Genomic DNA, 21,959 nt, shown 5'->3' with positions numbered 1-21,959 from the left:
TCCCAGGCAAGAAGACTGAGGAGGGTTACCGTTTCCTTCTCCAGGGATCTTCCCAACCCACAAACTGAAGCGGGTCAGCCTGCTTGGCAGGCTGATTCTTTACCACTAAACCACTTGGGAAACCCTAGAGGCCTGTGTAATGGACGTGAGTTTGGGTAAACTCCGGCAGTTGGTGATGGACAGGGAGGCCTAGCGTGCTGCAGTTCATGTGGTCGTAAAGAGTCAGACACGACTGAGTGACTGAACTGAACCGAACCGAACTGATGTATCAGTTCGGTTCAGTTGTTCTGTCATGTTTGCTGGTACTGCTGCTAAGTCGCTTCAGTTGTGTCCGACTCTGTGTGACCCCATAGACGGCAGCCCAGCAGACTTCCCGGTCCCTGGGATTCTCCAGGCAAGAACACTGGAGTGGGTTGCCATTTCCTTCTCCAATGCATGAAAGTGAAAAGTGAAAGTGAAGTCACTCAGTCCTGTCAGACTCTTAGTGACCCCATGGACTGCAGCCTATCAGGCTCCTCCATCCATAGGATTTTCCAGGCAAGAGTACTGGAGTGGGGTGCCATTGCCTTCTCTGTCTGTCATGTCTAACTCCTTGTAATCCCGTGGAGTGCAGCACATGAGGCTTCCCTGTCCATGACCAACTCCTGGAGCTTGCTCAAACGCATGTCCATCGAGTCAGTGATGCCATCCTACCATCTCATCCGCCTTTGTCCCCTTCTCCTCCTGCTTTCCATCTCCCAGTATCAGGGCCTTTTCCAATTAGTCAGTGCTCCACATCAGGTGGCCAAAGTATTAGAGCTTCAGCCTCAGCATCAGTCCTTCCAAAGAATATTCAGGGCTGATTTCCTTTAGGATGGACTAGTTGGATCTCCTTGAGCTCTCAAGATCTTGAGAGCTCAAGGGACTCTCAAGAGTGTATATACATACATACATTTTCAGAGAATATTGTATTTTGCAAAATATTAACATACATCATCATAGCCATCAATACAACCATCTGATTAAGTAGTTTGTTTACTATAAAGATTAGTAAACACAATTTTCGGAGAAGGCAATGGCACCCCACTCCAGGACTCTTGCCTGGAAAATCCCATGGATGGTGGAGCCTGGTAGGTTGCAGTCCATGGGGTGGCTAAGAGTCAGACACGACTGATCGACTTCATTTTCATTTTTCACTTTCATGCATTAGAGAAGGAAATGGCAACCCACTCCAGTGTTCTTGCCTGGAGAATCCCAGGGACACAGGAGCCTGGTATATCAATTGCTGGTATCATCATCATTTACCACCAGATATCAAGGCTCTTATAAACCATTGGTAAATAAGATTGTGAAGCATTAGTATAAAAACAGGAAGAAAAACAAATGGCCAGTAAAACAGAAGACAGACAAACATATATTAATACTTTACAAAGTTATGTTATGTGTAAGAAATGTTCCACTGCAGTGAAGTGAGAGGAAATTCTACTATTTTTAAGAAATTGAATGAGTTTGTTTAAATAAGCACATAGAAAAAAAAAATAATAATGTAACCACCTACCTCATACTAAGGGCTTCCCAGGTGGCTCAGTGGTAATGATCCACCTGCCAAGCAGGAGACAGGGGACACAGGTTCTATTGCTGGGTTGGGAAGATCCCTTGGAGGAGGAAATGGCAACCCATTCCAGTATTCTTGCCTGGAAAATTACATGGACAGAGGAGGTTGGATGGCTATAGGCCATGGGGTCACAAAGAGTTGGACTTAGTGATTAAACAACAACAGCAACCTCACCCTAAACACAGAAATATATTCTAGATAGATTATAGATATAAGTGCAAATAAAAATAGAATTGTCTCTTAGAAGATAATGCATAAGGAAACATTTTCAAAATCTTGGAGTAGGAATTATTTCTTATCCAGGATTTGAAAAGTAATAACTACACAGGAAAATAAAAGAAACTGAAATATATTATGAATAAGAACTTCTGCTTACCAAATGCATTTTCTGAGTAAATACACAGGCCAAAGTATGAAGGAACTTATTTGAAATATATATTATTCTAAGAAAAGACTCATAGGCCCAATTATAAAGAAGTTTAATGTACTAATACTGCAAATAACCCAACAAAAGTTTGGCAAAAAAAAATGATGACCCAAAAGCTTACTTGCATAATATCATTAGTCATCAGGAAAAATATGTATTCAAGAAAATTAGGACCCATTACATACTCAACAGGATGAATAAAACAAAAAAGAAAAAAAATTACCCAAAGGTGATGAATGTATTAAACACCTGAAATTCATCTCTGTTACCATTTGGAGTTTAAATCTGTAGTATACGTTTGGAAAACAATGCAGCAAAATATCTTTATATTCATGAAACAAATTCAAATCATTCTACTCAATAAGGGTCAGCGGTTCCAACCTGCCTCTCAAAATCCTTTAACAGGTGTGGACGTGTTTTTGTTTAAAAATAGCAATATTCCTACTTGAAAACTAGGTGGCCGGCCGTGACTCAGTCTTTCTGATCACCAGACAGCGCACGTGGCCCTGTCCCCCGGCCCTCCCTGTGCGTGTTTATTGCTCTTCCCCGTCACTTCCAGCTTTTCCCCGCTCCCGGCCCGCCCCACACCGGTGACCGCCCAGTGCCCCCTTACCCTGTTTAGGACCTAACCCGTCTCGCCTCATGTGGTGTCCTTCCCTGGCCTCCATGGCTGGTGGTGTCTCCGGGCACAGAAGTGCCCTCGGTCCCCGAGGGGGGAAGCTGAGCACAACAAGTTCCATGTGATGGCTGTGGAGGCACCGGTACATGGCTGGAGAGTGCTCTCCTGGGCCACTTGTGGCTCTGGGTGTTGGCGGTGGTCGGCTCAAGCCCCGATAGGGGAGCTCCATGGGGGCCAGGAAGGGCAATAGACATCCTGGGTGCCAGGGGACTGCTCCTGCGCTGGAGGTTTCTTGCGGTGAGATTCCGTTGCATGACGCAGAAGCAGCTTCGCTTCCGGGTCATTCAAAATGGCTTCCGGGCCCCTCGCAGTAGCTGGCGGCCACCCCACCTCCACTGTAGGTTCTATGCCTCTGCTGCATCTATGCCACGTGGGCCACGTGGCAGCACTCCATTGGTGCCTCGTTCGTCCTATCCTCTGATCCCTGGGCCTGCGCCCTGGTGCGTCTCGCTTCCCGGCCCGCCTTGCCCCGTCTCCATTGCCCTTTGCCTCCTTCTGTCCGCTGATGTTGTCGAGTGCTGGACCAGGAAGAGCGCCTGAGCCCCCGGCGCGACACCCCCTGCGGTGCGCTCGTCCAAGTGTGCACAGGTCACCGGCTTGCTACCATGCCTATACCACCACCCCTGGGTGGGGGGCGGGGGGGATGGAAGTGAGGGGCCACGGCCATCCCTGATGTGCCGGACTGGTGTCCTTAGCTCCACTTCCGGCACCCTGGCCCTCGAGGAGGGTCTCCCCATCAGAACTTTGGGGAAGGATGCTGCTTCCCTAGTGGATGGAGTGTGGGGAATCCTTTGGCCTCCCCATGGGAGGAGCGGATCACCCGGCCTCGGGTGATCACCCTCCCCCTTCTTCAATTCGTGGAGTTTTGCTGCCACTGCCCTTCACCCCACGCCCAGCACGCCAGGCGCCCTGTGCTCACTTGGGATACCCAGGTGGCGCAGTAGAAAAGAATCAGCCTGCTAATGCAGGCAATTGCAAAAGATGCAAGTTCGATCCCTGAGTGGGGGAGATGCCCTGGAGGAGGAAATGGCAACCCCCTCCTATATTCTTCCCTGGAAAATCCCTTGGACAGAGGAGTCTGGCGGGCTGCAGTCCAAGGGGTCATAGAGTCGGAGAGGTGGACACGACTGAGCACAGGCACATATACACATGAGAAAAAAGAGAATCCCAGTTACAACTCAACTGTTGTGTAAAGAATTTTGTAATTGGCTTTCCAGAAATGCCACCTTTAGTAGCTGACTTAGTAGAAGGAGGACCCGGATTACACAGGAGGGTTGAGAAAGTGGCTCCTGTATCCAGTAGGAATTTAACAGGATGGCCTATTCTAGTTAGAGTCACCTGAGGCTCCTGTGTGGTAATGAGGACAGAAGCCAAAGTGGGAAGCCCTGGGCCCCGTGAATCTTGATCTTGTGTCTGAGTTTCTGACCCTTGAAACCTACGTCCCTGGGGATATTACTCTTCCAGTGATCTCCCTTGCAAGTGGGGCAGGGCCTTGGTGGTGGCCTTTGCTTGCCTTGGGGGCATTGTCTCTTAAAGTGTCCATTCTTGCCACAACAAAAAAGGACTTCAGGTTTTTGCTTGTATCCTCCCACCTTTGTGGCCCTAAAGTTAACTCCCTTTAGGGCCATAAGGAGAGCTTTGGCCTTTCTCTTATCTCTGTTCTCTTTTTCTTTAGGTTCTTCCTGATTTCTGTTTAAGAATACTGATGTGGCAGCTCTTACCAGTGTAGGGTAAGGGAGTTAGAGGAGGCAAGGTTCGGAAAAAGAAGGAGGCCGGCACTTTACGGAACAGATTCACCTTTAATGAGGCAAGAAGGAGCAGCATCAGATTAATGACCTGCTGCGCTAACCCAAGAAAAGAGTAAGTATATATAGGCATATATGTGGACATCTACTGTTAAGGGTGCCTGTTCTTCTCCAAGGTTGTTTGGAGTGAGTGAAGTCTCTCAGTCATGTCCAGCTCTTTGTGACCCCATGGACTGTAGCCCTACCAGGCTTCTCTGTCCATGGGATTTCCCAGGCAAGAATACTGGAGTGGGTTGCCATTTCCTTCTCCAGGAGATCTTCCTGATACAGGGATTGAACCCGGGTCCTCTGCATTGTAGGCAGACACTTTACCGTCTGAGCCACAGGGAAGCCAGGGAAGTCTTCGGAGTAGTTATTTCTTAAACAGCTGGGGCAAGGAATTCTGGAGACCAGCTGGGACCAGTTAGGAGCTGGGTGTGATCAACCTTATTGTCCATTTTTTTTCCTTCAGGTCCGAGTTCTTTGTTTTGCATAGAATGGTGAGGAGGACCTAGAAAGGCCAGTTTTAGGAGTTTCCTCTGACTATCTGGAGCCAACTGATTAATAAATTTCTCTTTAAGAATAAGAAAGCTGTGGTACATGTACACAATGCAGTATTACTCAGCCATTATAAAGAATACATTTGAATCAGTTCTAATGAAGTGGATTAAGCTGCAGCCTATTATACAGAGTGAAGTAAACCAGAAAGAAAAAGACGAATACAGTATATTAACGCATATATATGGAATTTAGAAAGACTGTAATGACAACCCTATATGCGAGACAGCAAAAGAGACACAGATGTATAGAACAGTATTTTGGACTCCATGGGAGAGGGAGAGGGGGATGATTTGGGAGAATGGCATTAAAACATGTATAATATCATATAAGAAACGTATCGCCAGTCTAGGTTCAATTTAGGATACAGGGAGCTTGGGGCTGGTGCACTGGGATGACCCAGAGGGATGGTATGGGGAGGGAGGTGGGAGGGGGGTTCAGGATGGGGAACACATGTACACCTGTGGCAGATGCATGTTTATGTATGGCAAAACCAATACAATATTGTAAAGTAAAAATAAATAAACATGTTAAGGTAAAAAAATTTTAAAAATTAAAAATAGCAATCAGTGAGGCAGAAAAACAATGAGAAGATGGTTCCCAAGATGCTAATGAAATAATATTCTCAAAAAAAAGTAAAGTATATATTTTTAAAATGCATACAAAATGTTGAATATGTATAAAACAGAATGTTAACAGTAGTTGTTTTAATGCAGTAGATGTGTCAGTGATTTAATTTTTGGTGTTTTGTTTCTATTTTCCAAAAATGTTCTGCAATAAATTCACAACACTATTGTAATATGAAATGAGAAATATAAAAATAGTTTTGTAAATATCAGACCCTTTCTTGATCTTCTGTAAAATCGATGCATGATACAGGATGCTTGGGGCTGGTGCACTGGGATGACGCAGCAGGATGGTATGGGGAGGGAGTTGGGAGGGGGGTTCAGGATGGGGAACACGTGTACACCCATGGCGGATTCATGTTGATGTATGGCAAAACCAATACAATATTGTAAAATAATTGTCCTGCTATTAAATTAAAATATAAAAAAAAAAAACAATTCAATAAAATGAATTCTTAAACTTTCCATTCTCTCTGGAAGATGCCATAGCTAAGCATCTTAATTTCAATATAAGAAGATTGTTCTTGGTACTCTGATTCATCTACCACAACTGAATAGCCTGTGGCCTGACCCTAAGAGGGCACAAGGTTCAGAGACTTAATTATTACAAACAGTATGTCTTCTGTTTTAATTTTCTAACGGAGAGTAACTCTAAGACCCTTATGCAGGGAACTGACTTATGTTTCATGGCCTTGAAAAATGTTGCCACCTCAGTTAAATTAACGGTCTAACAGTTTTGACCATTTTGGGAGAACTGTCAGTAGTTACATGTCCTAAATGTGGCCAGTTTCATATGAGCATTGTTAAGACATTACAGGGCTTCCTCAGTGGTCCAATGGTTAGGACTCTGAACTTTCACTGCCCAGGCCCAGGATTCGATCCTTGGTCAAGAAACTAAGACCCTGCAAGTCACAAGGTGTGGCAAAAAAAGAAAATAACCCCACCTCCCTTCTGAAACATTGTTAAACCTCAGAACTAAGTTGTGCTTGTCACGGACATCATACTTAGGTGTTTTTTTATCACGTCAAAATTTTCATTGGCAGTACCAAATTTTAGAGCTAATGGATTTTGTACTATATATATATTTACTACATATATAGGTTTACTATATATAAGTATCATAAATGGCTTAACTTTTTCATAGAATTTGTCCTGTGAATTTTCAGCCTTATCATGACACTGAGTAATGCTGTGTGTCTTCAATAATGTTATTTTTGGTTGTGGAATGTGGGGCATACTTTTTCTCCCACATTCAAGAGAGAACCCCTTATAAACTCTCCATTCCTAAAACGTTTTAATAAACAGAGGATATTTTTCAATTCCTATGCAATTAGATTTTATAGAATAGTTATTATATTTTTCATATTGATATTTTATAAATCTGGGGAATTTCCAACTATTCTGAGGAATACCACTGGAAAAAAACAAACAAACAAACAAAAATCAAATAATAATTCCCTGTACTACTTTGGGTTCTTATCTTGGCAGTGAAAAACACATTTCTAAGAAAAGTTAATTTCAACAACAGTAATATCTTTAAGGTAAATATTTCCCGTAAACTTGCCTATCATACAACCATACAAAAACTAGATAGATTTAAAAAAAAAGTTAGAATTTTTTATCTGATTGGTCAGAGCCAAAGGGCAAGTGATTCTTTTTTTTTTTTTAATATTAAACTAATATATAAAATAGAGTGAAACCTACTTTTGTAGTCTGTAAGTCAAAGCCATCTCATAAATGATATTATATTTATCATAATAAATTTTATTTTTTATGATATACTTTCCAGTTTATTTATTCTTTAAATTTATAATGGTTTTGATTTGCATTTCTCTGATAATGAGTGATGTTGAGCATCCTTTCATGCATTTGTTAGTCATCTGTGTGTCTTCTTTGGAGAACTGTTTAGTTCTTTGGCCCATTTTTTGATTGGGTCATTTATTTTTCTGGAATTGAGCTGCAGGAGTTGCTTGTATATTTTTGAGATTAATTCTTTGTCAGTTGCTTTGTTTGCTATTATTTTTTCCCATTCTGAAGGCTGTCTTTTCACTTTGCTTATAGGTTCTTTCGTTGTACAAAAGCTTTTAAGTTTAATTAGGTCCCATTTGTTTATTTTTGCTTTTATTTCCATTAGTCTGGGAGGTGGGTCATAGAGGATCCTGCTATGATTTATGTTGGAGAGTGTTTTGCCTGTGTTTTCCTCTGGTTTCTGGTCTTACGTTTAGATCTTTAAACCATTTTGAGTTTATTTTTGTGTATGGTGTTAGAAAGTGTTCTGGTTTCATCCTTTTACAAGTGGTTGACCAGTTTTCCCAGCACAACTTGTTAAAAAGAGATTGTCTTTTCTCCATTGTATCTTCTTGCCTGTTTTGTCAAAGATAAGGTTTCCATATGTGCGTGGATTTATCTCTGGACTTTCTATTTTGTTCCATTGATCTATATTTCTGTTAAATTTTCAAACCCTAGTTTCAAACAATATTGAAAACAGATTAAGAAAAATTACTAACACCTTTTTGGATATTTTCTTTTTTCAAACGATAGCGAATGGTGGTTTATTTTTTTTAATAAATTGTGTACAATTTAGAAATACTTTCCATATACACTATTCTTGGACATTTTCTTACAATGGTAAATATTCAGAGCACTTCACAATATTCCACAATGACATTTTTAAGTTTGTTTTCCATTCTATTCTGATCTATTGTGTATATCTGTTTTTGTGCACATTAAGGAAAATGTCAAAGTGGTTTAGTAGTACATTTTCATTACAAAAGGTAAGCTTCCATAAAGGAACAACTGTGAAAAAGAATAAACAGTATCAATTTTCTGTTTTATTGCCCTCCAAAGCAATCTGTGGAATTAAATAATTGCAATTTTGACTTCTATTGCAAATGATCAATCAGCAGAGACATATTAAAAACTCTTAATATGACTGACAAAGAAGATACAATTGGCCAACAAAATGGCCAGAGATTGATCTTAGTTTTTAAAATCTTTATTTGCTCAATGACAGATATAAGTCTTGGGGATGAACTCGGCAGGCAGAGAAGATGTCTAAAGCAAAGGCACCCCTGTGTGGATGTGCCTGCCAGGAACAGTGAGGAAGTCAAGGAAGTTGACATAAACTGAGGTGTTAGGTGGTGAATTTGCAGAAGTCAACAAGAACACAGATGGCCTGACCTGAATTACTGTGTGTGTGTGTGTGTGTTTAGATCTGTTTAATCAGAAAGGGGTTAGGAAAAGTAGCAAGGTATATATCTGTGTGTGATCTTATTCTTCCCTACTAACAGTGCTAAGGAGAAGGCAATGACAACCCACTCCAGTATTCTTGCCTGGGAAATCCCATGGACGGAGGAGCCTGGTAGGCTACAGTCCATGGGGTCGCAAAGAATCAGACTTGACTGAGCGACTTCACTTTCATTTTTCACTTTCATTCACTGGAGAAGAAAATGGCAACCCACTCCAATATTGCTGGCTGGAGAATCCCAGGGACGGCAGCCTGGTGGGCTGCCGTCTACGGGGTCGCCCAGAGTCGGGCACGACTGACATGACTTAGCAACAGCAGCTTAGCAGCAGTAGCTTAGCAGCAGTAACAGTGCTAGATTCTTTATCTGATTCTTGGAGTTGCCTGAGAGCTCAGTTGGTAAAGAAACCACCAGCAATGCAGGAGACCCCAGTTGCATTCCTGGGTTGGGAAGATCTGCTGGAGAAGGGATAGGCTATCCACCCCTGTATTCTTGGACTTTCCTTGAGGCTCATTTGGTAAAGAATCTGCCTGCAATGTGGGAAACCTGGGTTCAATCCTTGGGTTGGGAACATCCCCTGGTGAAGGGAAAGGCTACACACTCCAGTATTCTGGCCTAGAGAATTCCATGGTCTGTATAGTCCATGGGGTGACAAAGAGTCTGACATGAATGAGCCACTTTCACTTTCACTTTCACTTTTGATTTCATTAAATAACTCTCCGCGTTAGAAATTCTCTCTCTCTTTTACATGTGAAGAAATGGTCTTCAGATTCTTTTTTTTCTGTTTCTTAAACCACATCCTCTTACTACCTGCCAAAACAGTCTTTCTAGGATCCCAGGGAGGCCAATGAGAAGTGTTAAAGAATGCCTTCAAGGCAGGATGGTGTAGATAGGGTGTGGACATTGGCCCCAGATTTATCTGGGTTTGAATCCCAGTGTCACTACTAGTTAGCTAAATTGACACTTATTCACAGAGCTACACAAATATTTCAGATAATCATTGGTTTCATTGTCTGAAATGAGTGTAATAATTTCATGTATGTAAATATGGGCTTCTCAGATGGTACAGAGGTAAAGAATCTGCCTTTCAATGTAGAAGAAGCAAGAGACTCAAGTTCAGTCCCTGGGCTGGGAAGATCCCCTGGAGAAGGAAATAACTGCCCACTCCAGTATTCTTGCTTGGAGAAATCCATGGACAGAAGAGCCTTGTGGGCTACACTCCATGGGACCGCAAAGAGGTGGACCCTACGGGCACACACACAATTAAAAAGGGAGCTAGCCTAGAATCACCAGATGTAGGTAATACCAGTTCCTTTCTTCTCCCTGCCTTTAATTAGAGATAATGGGGATCGGGGAAATTGATGGAGAAAAAGAGCATGTGTGGGACTGCCCTGTGAGGCAAAGCCCCCTTGCTGGAGGAGAGTTGAGATGTGAGGTCTGATCCTTTTTATGGTTTGTGGTTCAAGGACTGGAAAGAACTAATGTAAGGGGAGATTTGATTCAGAATTGGTGGAGGTGGAGGTTGGGTAGGTGGTCTGAAGGTTGAACTAGCAGATGTGAAATGGGAAGTGAAAGAAAGTGAGGGATTAATCATGATTATCAGCTTTTTGTCAAGAAAACACTGTAAGGAGTCTATGGGACTCTGAAGTGAGGCAGATTGCAGCAGAGAAAGATCCCTTCTCTTGAGTTGATGGCACACTTGAATATGACTCACAAGTTCCAGGCAGAAGATTTGGGAGCCCCAACAAATTGGCATTTAAATAGGAAACCAAAATGCATTAATTGCTTAGACAACAAGATGAAGTCATTTTCATTTTCTATTTACTTATATTGCAATACTGTGAGAATTTCTAAGGGTGTTATGCAATTCAAAATTTTTCATTTCAAGAAAAGCAATAATATTCTAACAGACATATTCACGAAGAATAGTATTACCAGAATGAGAGGAAAGTAAAAATAAAACGAGAAATTATTTGAATAATATTTTGTAAATTTTATGCAAGCAAACTTTCTCTAAATGCCTTGGACTATTAACTTTTTCTCTTCTCATTGTCTTTGCCCTTATCTGTATAACATGAACCTTGACGGGATTGAGTTTGCTGTTTAGGTGCAAAGTTGTGTCTGACTCTTTGCGACCCCATGGACGGTAGCCCACCAGGTCTCTCTGATCATGGGATATTCCAGGCAAGAATACTGGGGTGGGTTGTCTTTTCCTTCTCCAGGGGATCTTCCTAACCCAGGGATCAAAACCACATCTCCTGAATTGGCAGGTGGTTTCTTTACCTCTGAGTCACCAGGGAAGCCCTGAGAATGAGTTCAATGAGTAGTTCATTGGAATTGGAAGTCACAGGAAAAACATACCAAGAGAAAATAAAATTCATAGGTATGTACACCATTATCTCTAGATTATTTCGCTTGTTCGTCAATACATTGTAATTACAAGCTATATAAATAAAGTAATTTAGATTCAAAGATGTTTTAGAGTCTTATCTTAGTTTACTAGGCCTGCCATCACAAAATACCACAAACCCGGTTGTTTAAAAGACCGAACACCATTCTCTCATGTTCTGGAGGCTGGGATTTAAGGTCGAGTTGGATTTTCTTGAGCAGTCCATCCTTGGCTTTGAGATGACTGCCTTCTCCTTGGGTTCTCTCATGGCTTTCTCCCTGTGTAGATACAGAATTAAGACTGCAACAGAAAAGTGTCGGATGATAATATTAAGTTCAGAACACTCACATGGCTATTAAACAATGAAACTGGGATTTCTCTTCTCCCAGACTGCACAATGCAAGCTGTGCACGTGTAGTGTTTGACATCAGAGTGAGGCCTGAGACTAGAGATAGAGGTAGGAGCATACAGTGGGAAGGGAGCAGGGGTCACTTGAACAGTCTTATGTAGTGGAGATATATAAATGCTGATACTGAAATTATTGCTTACTTTGCTTTGAGTCAAATTACCTGTAGGCCATTTAAAAGTGTGTTTATTTTTTGAACTAATATTTAACTTTGATTGAAGTATAGTTGATTTGCAATGTTGTATTAATTTCAGGTATACAGCAAAGTGATTCAGTTATATATCTATATCTATATCTATATCTATATATATATCTTCATATGTATCTGTGGGCTTCCCTGGGCTTTCCTTCTGAAGTAAAGAATCTGCCTGCCAATGCAGGAGATGAGGATTCAAGTCCTGGGTGGGGAAGGTGCCCTGGAGAAAGAAATGGTAACCACTGGTAACCACTAGTTTGGGCTCTCTATCTATGAGTCTGCTTCTTTTTTGTTACATTCACTAGTTTATTGTGTTCCTGATATTCCACACATAAGGGATATCATTCAGTATGTGTCTTTCTCTGATTTATTTCACTGAGCATAATACCTTCCAAATCTATCCATGTTGCTACAAATGGCATATTTTAATTTTTATGGATGAATAGTATTCTATTATATGTCTGTGAATATATATATATATATATATATATATATGAATACACACACACACACACACACACACACACACATAACATCTTCTTTATCCATTCACTGGCTGCTGGATACTTAGGTTACTTTCATATCTTGGCAACTGTGAATAATACTGCTTTGAACAGTGGGCTTCATGTACTTTTTTGAAATAGTGGTTTTGGTTTTCTTCAAATATCTACTCAGGAGTAGAACTGCTAGATCATATGGTAGCTCTATTTTTATTTTGTTGAGGAACCTTTATACTGTTTTCTGTAGTGTCTGTTGCAATTTACATACCCACCAACAGTGTGGGAGGGTTCACTTTTCTCAGTATCCTCACCAACATTTGTTTTTTGTATACCTCATTGGTTGTTTTTTTTAATCTGTATTTCCCTGATGATTAATGATGCTGAGCATCTTTTAATGTGTTGCTATGATTTTTAAACTGATATGTACAGGTATAAATCTTAACACCTATGCAATTTCTTTTATGTTTCACCCACTTAGATGTGGGTCTAGGCCCTTTCTTTTTTTTTTTTTTTTTTTTTTACAGTAAGAAGTTTAAATTTTATTTTATTTTTAAACTTTACAATATTGTATTAGTTTTGCCAAATATTGAAATGAATCCGCCAGAGGTATATCTGTGTTCCCCATCCTGAACCCTCCTCCCTCCTCCCCCCCGATACCCTCCCTCTGGGTCGTCCCAGTGCCCTTTCTTTTAACAAGAGTTGATACAGAGTGATGAGGGCTTACTTACCACTGACAGATGTCCTGGAAATAACACTGTGTAATGTCCACAGTTAAGCCTGAAAAGGCCATGAGCCACTCAGGTCAACCTCCTGCTGGAGCCGTCCACCACCCACAATGAACTCTGCGGTTCTGCCTTCTAGGAGGAAGCCCAGGCCTCGTGGGAAGGCTTCCTGAATCTCCGCCAGCAAGCCCGGCTTCAGCTGCAGACGTGGCAGTGACGTCACCTCCAGAGGAGTCCAGCTCCTAGTGTTAGTATCAACCCCAACTGGTGAGTCTCCTCTCCTGAGACCCCAACATCCTAGAGCAGAAATAGCCATCCCCACTGCACCCTGTCTGAATTCCTCACCTTGGGACCAAAGTGGGTGTCACGTGCCATGACATGGGGCTTAGTTTATAAAAATATTTTATATTAAAAGCATCGAGAATAACACACTTGTGGAAAATTCACAGGTTACAACAGAATGTATATTAAAATCTCTTTCCTTCCTTCCGTAGTCTATAGCCTTCTAGATGCTGTCTCTGGAAGTACTGTTATTTTTTCCAGACTTATTAATGGAACTATCAGATAGTGCTGACACTCTGACGTACATGTTTCTAAGAGCTGTACCTACATTTACTCATTTGTTCTTCGTTCACCATGAGTTCTCAGGTGGTAACTGGAAGGGAAGTCTTCTGCTTCATTCTGATTTCCTTCCAAAATTGGGTGTCTGAACTGCTGTCCTCAATTCCCTTTTGAATTATATTCCTCCAATATATTTGAAAATACAGTCCCTAGGCAGTATTTGCCTGGCAGTCTAGTGGTTAGGATTTCCCCTTCCAAAGTAAGGGGAGTGGGTTGTGGGTTCAGTCTTTAGTCGGGAACTAAGATCCCACATGCCTGGGAGCCAAAAATCCAAAAACATAAAAAACAACTAAGCAATATTGTAACAAATTCAATACATACTTTAAAAATATTATTAAAAAAGAAATAGATTCCCTAATTCTTTTTTTAATTTTTATTCGTCAGTTTCCTTATTTATACACACACACACACAGACACACACACACACACATTTTCCATCAAGCTGGGAAGCACTAAAATTGTTCATTTCATTTCAGTTCAGTTCAGTCACTCAGTCATGTTCGACTCTTCGCAACCCCATGAACTGCAGCACGCCAAGCCTCCCTGTCCATCACCAACTCCTGGAGTTCACTCAGACTCACGTCCATCGAGTCAGTGATGCCATCCAGCCATCTCATCCTCTGTCATCCCCTTCTTCTCCTGCCCCCAATCCCTCCCAGCATCAGAGTCTTTTCCAGTGAATCAACACTTCCCATGAAGTGGCCAAAGTACAGGAGTTTCAGCTTTAGCATCATTCCAAAGAAATCCCAGGGCTAATCTCCTTCAGAATGGACTGGTTGGATCTCCTTGCAGTCCAAGGGACTGTCAAGAGTCTTCTCCAACACCACAGTTCAAAAGCATCAATTATTCGGCGCTCAGCTTTCCTCACAGTCCACACTTGGTTCATATCTCAGTTGGGTAATCCTTTTAAATAATTTGACACCATCTTAATTATTGTTTTACTTCATCAAGGACCCACTTAATCTTTTAGTTCAGATATTTGGAGGTGAGGTGAGTTGAGTCAGCAATGAAGGGCTTCCCTGGTGGCTCACACAATAAAGAATCTACCTCAGTGCAAGAGACACAGGTTCAATCCCTGGGTTGGGAAGACCCCTGGAGAGGGGAATGGCAACCCACTCCAGTATTCTTGCCTGGAATATCCCATGGACAGAGGAGCCTGGTAGGCTACAGTCCATGTGGTCGCAAAGAGTTGGACATAACTGAGTGACTTCACTCTCACTTTTTCATCTTTCTCTAAAAGTTTTCACTTCTGTGTTCTAGGGGGCTGGTCACTTATCATTCTATAGCCACTGTTCATGACCATGAGAATGGGGATTGATTAGGCGTTGAATTGTGACCCAGAACGCACATTTAATCCTAGAGTTTGGGGTGGTCTAAAATTCTTCATGTAGAAAAACAATACACTTTCACCTAACCTACAGCTGAAGACACAATGAATTGTTTTTTGTTACTTGTTCAGTAAATAGCCAGGCTTTACACACAATAACAGATAAATTGTTAAATGAATTGGCAGAGGTTGAGAGATAAGTAAGTGTGTACATGTAGATGTATCTGGAGAAAAGGAAGTAATATATGTAAAGGAGAGAAAGATTTACATAATTTGATAAGTATATGTATTTTACAATCAGAATATGACATTTTGCAATTGAATTTCAATTACTGCTGCTTTTTATTTTTTTATTTTATTTTTTCTACATACCAACTATATTAATTAATACACTTCCAAGGGTACAATACAGGGGATGTGGAAACTTAGCAGCAAGCATGTGCTCAACAATGAAATCTTCTACTAGTTCTATTCTGACAATTTCTAACTCTCCGAGAGGCTCTATACTATTTGAATATCTTAAACTTCCCATGCCTCTTGCGGTTGGGAGACTGTAAACAATCGTATGTGTAGCTGTAGGAGTCCGGGTAAACCTGTCAGGCAAGTTAGAGAGCCATCTGAGGGGTTTGTGAACTAAAACACTCTTGTCACGCCCAGGAACTTTATTAACTGTAAAGAGCTGTAAGTTAACTCTTTTTCAGAGGGAGAGATGGTGGTGGGGGACGGCCCCCCATAAAGTCAGAGGTGTAGGTGAGAGCACAAAGCAGTAAAGTAGGCAGACTCTGGTTTTGGGGTAGATGCTCAGACAGGCCCAGAGAGGTATAACTAACTTGGCATTTATTTATCTTCTAGATGAAATGAATGATCATCAAAATACCCTGTCCTACATGGGGATAAACCCATCTCCAGACACCACACTGGAGCTGAATGATGTTGTGTAGGTTGATGTGTCTCACATAAGGCCTGTATTTTCAGAAAACCACACATTTATTTATTTTTATATTTTTATTTCCCCATAAAGCCCCATATTGTTTTTGTGATAGAAACACTTATAAAATTGAAGTCTAATTTTGGTGTTCAATAAACAAATGCATTTTGTGTACTGCATTGTGTATTGCTGTGTGTCATACTATACAAAAGCATCCTAGGATGGTAGAGGTATAGAAGACAACTTGAATTTTGTTTTCAATATATTTCAATATATTCAATATATTGAAATACATTTGGACAAATGATAGAAAATCTGTGGAATAAAAAGAAGAAAGAAGTTCAAAGGAAAACCTAAAATATCCCACACTAGCTAATTCTAAATCCCTTAGACTTTTCAAAGCCAAGGTAAATGGGTCAAAATCTTTATTAGGAAAGGGTCTATAGTAGGAATTGGTATTATTCATGTTCATAAAAGTGTTAAAGTGCTGCTTTAAAAGTGTGGTCTCTATAGCATAACTGTCACATGAGTTAAGCATGCATTAAATGAGATAGTGTTTTTCTAAACTCAGGGGAAAAAGGCATCATTGTGAGTTACTCTGATTATAAAGATGGAGGACTTGAACTAGACTCTTAGGGTAGATAGGATTTGTGCAGGTGGAGAGGAGAGATCATTGCAGAACATGGAAATGGCTTGAGAAAATGCAGTACCTAGGCATCGCATAATGTGTGCCAGCTGGCAATACTACAGAGCCTAGTGTGACCAGAGTAAAAGCTTTGTATTGTTAGCATTTGCATTGCAAATAACTAGTTAAACATGATATTCAGTTCAGTTCAGTTGCTCAGTTGTGTCCAACTCTTTGCGACCCCATGGACTGCAGCATGCCAGGCTTCCCTGTCCATCACCAACTCCTAGAGCCGCCTCAAACTCATGTCTATTGAGTCGGTGATGCCATTCAACCATCTCATCCTCTGTCATCCCCTTCTTCTCCTGCCTTCTATCTTTCCCACCATAAGGGTCTTTTCAAATGAGTTAATTCTTTGCAGTATTGGAAACATATTAAACCTGACTTTGGAAGGATTTTAGATTAGAAAATAAAGAATTTATGCTCAATCGTCTAGGTAATAAGAGCACTTGGATATATGAGCAAGAAAGTGGCAAAAAGTTAGAAAAGTCGTTTTGAAGCTGTTGATGTAAGCCTAGGAGAGAAATTCCTTATGAGAAGCTGCCGGGAGCCAGCAGGGGAGTCCCAACCCATAACAAAGTTATGTGGGAGAGTTTTGGTGGGCAAGGCAAGCCAGATCTCGAGGGGTGCCCCTCTGGGGCTGCCTGAGCATCTACCCCCAAACCAGAGTCTGCCTACTTTACTGCTTTGTGCTCTCACCTACACCTCTGACTTTATGGGGGGCCGTCCCCCACCACCATCTCTCCCTCTGAAAAAGAGTTAACTTACAGCTCTAGTTAATAAAGTTCCTGAGCGTGACAAGAGTGTTTTAGTTCACAAACCCCTCAGATGGCTCTCTAACTTGCCTGACAGGTTTACCCGGACTCCTACAGCTACACATACGATTGTTTACAGTCTCCCAACCGCAAGAGGCATGGGAAGTTTAAGATATTCAAATAGTATAGAGCCTCTCGGAGAGTTAGAAATTGTCAGAATAGAACTAGTAGAAGATTTCATTGTTGAGCACATGCTTGCTGCTAAGTTTCCACATCCCCTGTATTGTACCCTTGGAAGTGTATTAATTAATATAGTTGGTATGTAGAAAAAATAAGTAGTGGCCTTGGTGTTAACAACTTTAGACCCTTAAGGTAATAAATTCTTTCCTTCGTTGTAAACCCATTGCACCTTTGCCCTATAGGAATGCAACTTTATCTAACACCTTTGGAGGATGGTGTCAAACTTTAAAATTATTACTCTTAGAGAAAATAAGTCTTACGGTTGACAAACCTTGGTCAGAGTCATGAAATGTTAACAGGCCTTCTGGCCAGAAGATGATGTAAATCACCTAAACCATTTGTGTATGGTAAGTTTGCAGAAAAGAAACCCTGGTTTCGATAAGGATCAAAGACTGCTGACTTTGCATGATTTCATACCCCCTATTATCCTTTATGTGCAACTTAGGGTATAAAAGCCCCTGTTGAAAATAAAGCTAGGGGCCTTGCTCACCGAAGCTTGGTCTCCCCATGTCGTTCTTCTCTCACCTTCTGGCTGAATTCCCATCTGGAGAAAGGAGGCTCGTTAAGCCTACTAATTTTGCCTGGGCTTCTAAGATCTGACTGGGGAGGCCTTACTGTCTCCTCTCCTTTGGGAGAATGGGAGGATGCCTGTGGCCTACGTAGGTGACACAAACTCCTTGTCTTGGAGTTTTATTGGTTTTCCACATAAACCAAGTTATTCAGCCTCTTTGCTCCACTGAATTTTCTCACTGAGCTATCCCTATTTAACCACTCTTTATACCTCTAGTTAATACTTAACTAAGCTGTCGCTATTCTAATCACCGACACCGTCATCCTGAGGGAATCCCTGGATTCAACCAAGGCAGGACCCCGATAAGAAGCTACCACCGAGACCCATGGTTCTAAGGTTTTTCTAGACCAAGGCCTGATTACACAAGGTAGTTAACTCCAGATTGTATTAGTGACATAAAACTAATGCCAAAGATTAACTTGAATTGGTGGGTGTTAGGTCCACAGGATGTGTGTGTGTGTCTATAACCAGGAAAATAAGCAATAAGGCCAGTGACTCGGAAGGGTGAGGACATTCTGTGATGCAGAGCATACAGTGGATCTATGCAAGTTGTTTAGAACTAAAGTTGATACTAGTAATATGCCAGCAATTAGAAGCCTACTTGTAGATATTGCCAGTTTTCTGGGAGATTTCAGCTGGGATTGAAAGGGTTCAGTTTTTTGAAAGAGCTGTCTATGAAGGAATGGAATTGATTGGCAGGATGGAAATAAGATTCTGTCATAATATCTAGATGAGGGTTGTAAAGACAAAAGCCTATGGAATAAATTCATGGAGGCCAAGTGTAAGACTTGTTCTTTGTTCTGGGAATTGGAAAAGAATGGCTCTCACATGGCTTTAAGAGTTAAAATCTATGTGGTTGCAAAAACAAAAACAAACCAAAAAAACCACCTCTTTAATTGCAACAAGTCATGAAGGTGAGGCACTTTTCCAAGCAGAAAAGAGCAGTCTTTGGGTGGGGAGGAAAGAGAGGTGAGGAGCTTGGGTTTCAGTACATTGTTCAATGCGCTAATGGAAATGTCTAGAAAGCTTATGGGGATATAGTGCTGAGCTTTGGAAAGAAGCTAGTTCTACTTAGAAATTAGTTATTTTTTCATCTTTTAAATGAATGAAACTTAAACGAATTATTTTTTAAAAGAAAAGATACTTAAAGAAGAAAAAGTAGAAGAATGAATGTTGGCCTATTGAGTAGTAGTACTCAGTTTTAGGGCCAAAAGATGAATGTTCTTCAAACACTCCTCAGAAAAATAACATGAGCAGGAGTAACTCTGACCCAAAATCAGTGTGAAAAGATTTTATATAAGGCATCAAAGATACAACTAGCAAGTATAATAATGCTTTTTTTTTTTTTTTTTTTGCCATCTGATAGTTAAAATTGGAGATGGCAATGGCACCCAACTCCAGTACTCTTGTCTGGAAAAATCCCATGGATGGAGGAGCCTGGTAGGCTGCAATCCATGGGGTCGCTAAGAATCGGACATGACTGAGTGACTTCATTTTCACTTTTCCCTTTCATGCATTGGAGAAGGAAATGGGAACCCACTCCAGTGTTCTTGCCTGGAGAATCCCAGGGACGGGAGAGCCTGGTGGGCTGCCATCTTATGGGGTCGCACAGAGTCAGACACGACTGAAGCGACTTAGCAGCAGCAGTAGCAGAGAGTTAAAATGTTAGAACTTTGAGGAATCAGATGATGATAATTCCAGCTGCTAATGTTCTTAAGGCAGCTGTCAAAATTTATATCCAGTGGTGATGATGAAGTGGAACACTTTAAGTTCGATTAAAATATCTTATTTGTGGTACACCTGGCTTTCAACTGCCCATTCTGGAGACTGCACTTCATATATAATTAAAATATGATAAAACTGCTCTGTTTTTCTTGTGTCTATATTTACACATATCTTTCCTCCTTTGACCCATAAAATCAGGCAATTTCTGTTAGGTATCCAGTCTGCCCTTGTAGTCCCAACTTCTGTATGCCTCTTTTTCAAAGTTTCAATTATATATAGTTTTAAATTGATTGTACCTTATTTCATAAAAAATCATGTGTTTTTTTTTGAGACTAATATGATTCTTTTCCATGATTATTTTTCATGAAATGGTAAGATCATGTTAACCTTGTGAGTATATGTACCTAGCCTTCCATCAGATAGATTTTGTAACTCAAAATAATTCCTGAAACTTTTTAAAACTCAAACATAAAAATAAAATATGGATGTTACAATATACACATGAAAAATAGGCATGGGGTTTTATGCCTTTTAGATACTATTATGTGTATTAGTTTTGAGCTAAAACATCAAATTGACTACTATTTAAAAAAAAGACTCCTTTGCTATGCTCTGTATTTTGGGCATTGAGATAATTAAATTTTAGTATAACTGGAGCAAAAAAAAAAAAGGCTAACATGACAAGATGTACAAAAAGACATTCAAGAATTATTTTTTTATTATACTCATAAGTTTAGTAGTGATTATAATATGGAAGGGGACTTTTGCAGCTAAATCAATGAATTTAGGGGATAATGGATTATACCTAAATTTTTTCTAAATGGTTTCTAAATAGAAAACCCACATGGTTTTCTAAAGAATCGCATGCAAAAGTTCATTTTAATTGAAGGCACAATATTAATTTGATTCAAGTACAATAAATCACTAGATGATATGGTGATAAAAAATGTAATGGGCACTATTAGTTTTCTTCATTGATCTACCATGCTATCAATATTCACAGTAATTATAAAGCAGGCACATAGATAACAAAATCCAGTCGATAGATCCAAGGACACCGATTTCCTTTCATTTGATGGAAAAACATAGACTACAGTGCTTTAAATTGCTCTTCTCATTTTCATTAAAGGACATCAGTTCAGTTCAGTTGCTTAGTCCTGCCCAACTCTTTGTGACCCCATGGACTGCAACATGCCAGGCTTTTCTGTCCATCACCAACTCCTGGAGCTTGCTCAAGCTCATGTCCATCAAGCTGGTGATGCCATCCAACCATCTCATCCTCTGTAAGCCCCTTCTCCTCCTGCCTTCAATCTTTTCTTTCTCAGTTTCAGGGTCTTTTCCAATGAGTCAGTTCTTCATAACAGGTGGCCAAAATATTAGAGCTTCACTTCAGCATCAGTCCTTCTAATGAATATTCAGGATTGATTTCCTCTAGGATTGACTGGTTTGATCCCCTTCCAGTCCAAGGGACTTTCAAGAGTCTTCTCCAACACCACAGTTCAAAAGCATCAATTCTTCAATGCTCAGCCTTCTTTATGGTCCAACTTTCACATTCATACATGACTACTGGAAAAACCACAGCTTTGACTATACAGACCTTTGTTGGCAAAGTAATGGCTTTACTTTTTAATATGCTGTCTAAGTTGGTCATAGCTTTTCTTCCAAGGAAGAAACGTCTTGTAATTTCATGGCTGCAGTCACCATCTGCAGTGATTTTGGAGCCCAAGAAAATAAAGTTACTCACTGTTTCAATTGTTTCCCCATCTATTTGCCATGAAATGATGGGACTGGATGCCATGATCTTAGTTTTTTGAATGTTGAATTTTAAGCCAGCTTTTTCACTCTCCTCTTTCACCTTCATCAAGAGATTTTTTAATTCATCTTTGCTTTCTGCCATGAGGGTGGTGTCATCTGCATATCTGAGGTTGTTGACATTTCTCCCGGCAATCTTGATTCCAGCTTGTGCTTCATCCAGTCTGGC

General features: G+C 40.7%; 1 long non-coding RNA gene across 1 annotated transcript; it reads left to right on the top strand.

The window, feature by feature from the left end:
• The first annotated feature begins 4,490 nt into the window (after positions 1 to 4,490).
• Positions 4,491 to 16,488, top strand: LOC123465757. The gene is made up of 3 exons (XR_006641040.1): positions 4,491 to 4,560; positions 13,266 to 13,393; positions 15,927 to 16,488. It is a non-coding gene; the product is annotated as an uncharacterized LOC123465757 (long non-coding RNA).
• The last annotated feature ends 5,471 nt before the right edge of the window (positions 16,489 to 21,959 follow it).

Source organism: Bubalus bubalis, chromosome 5, assembly GCF_019923935.1.
Source record: "Bubalus bubalis isolate 160015118507 breed Murrah chromosome 5, NDDB_SH_1, whole genome shotgun sequence".
Classification (NCBI taxonomy): Eukaryota; Metazoa; Chordata; class Mammalia; order Artiodactyla; family Bovidae; genus Bubalus; species Bubalus bubalis.
The sequence above is the reverse complement of the archived record's forward strand: the minus strand, read 5'-3'. Positions and strand labels throughout refer to the sequence as shown.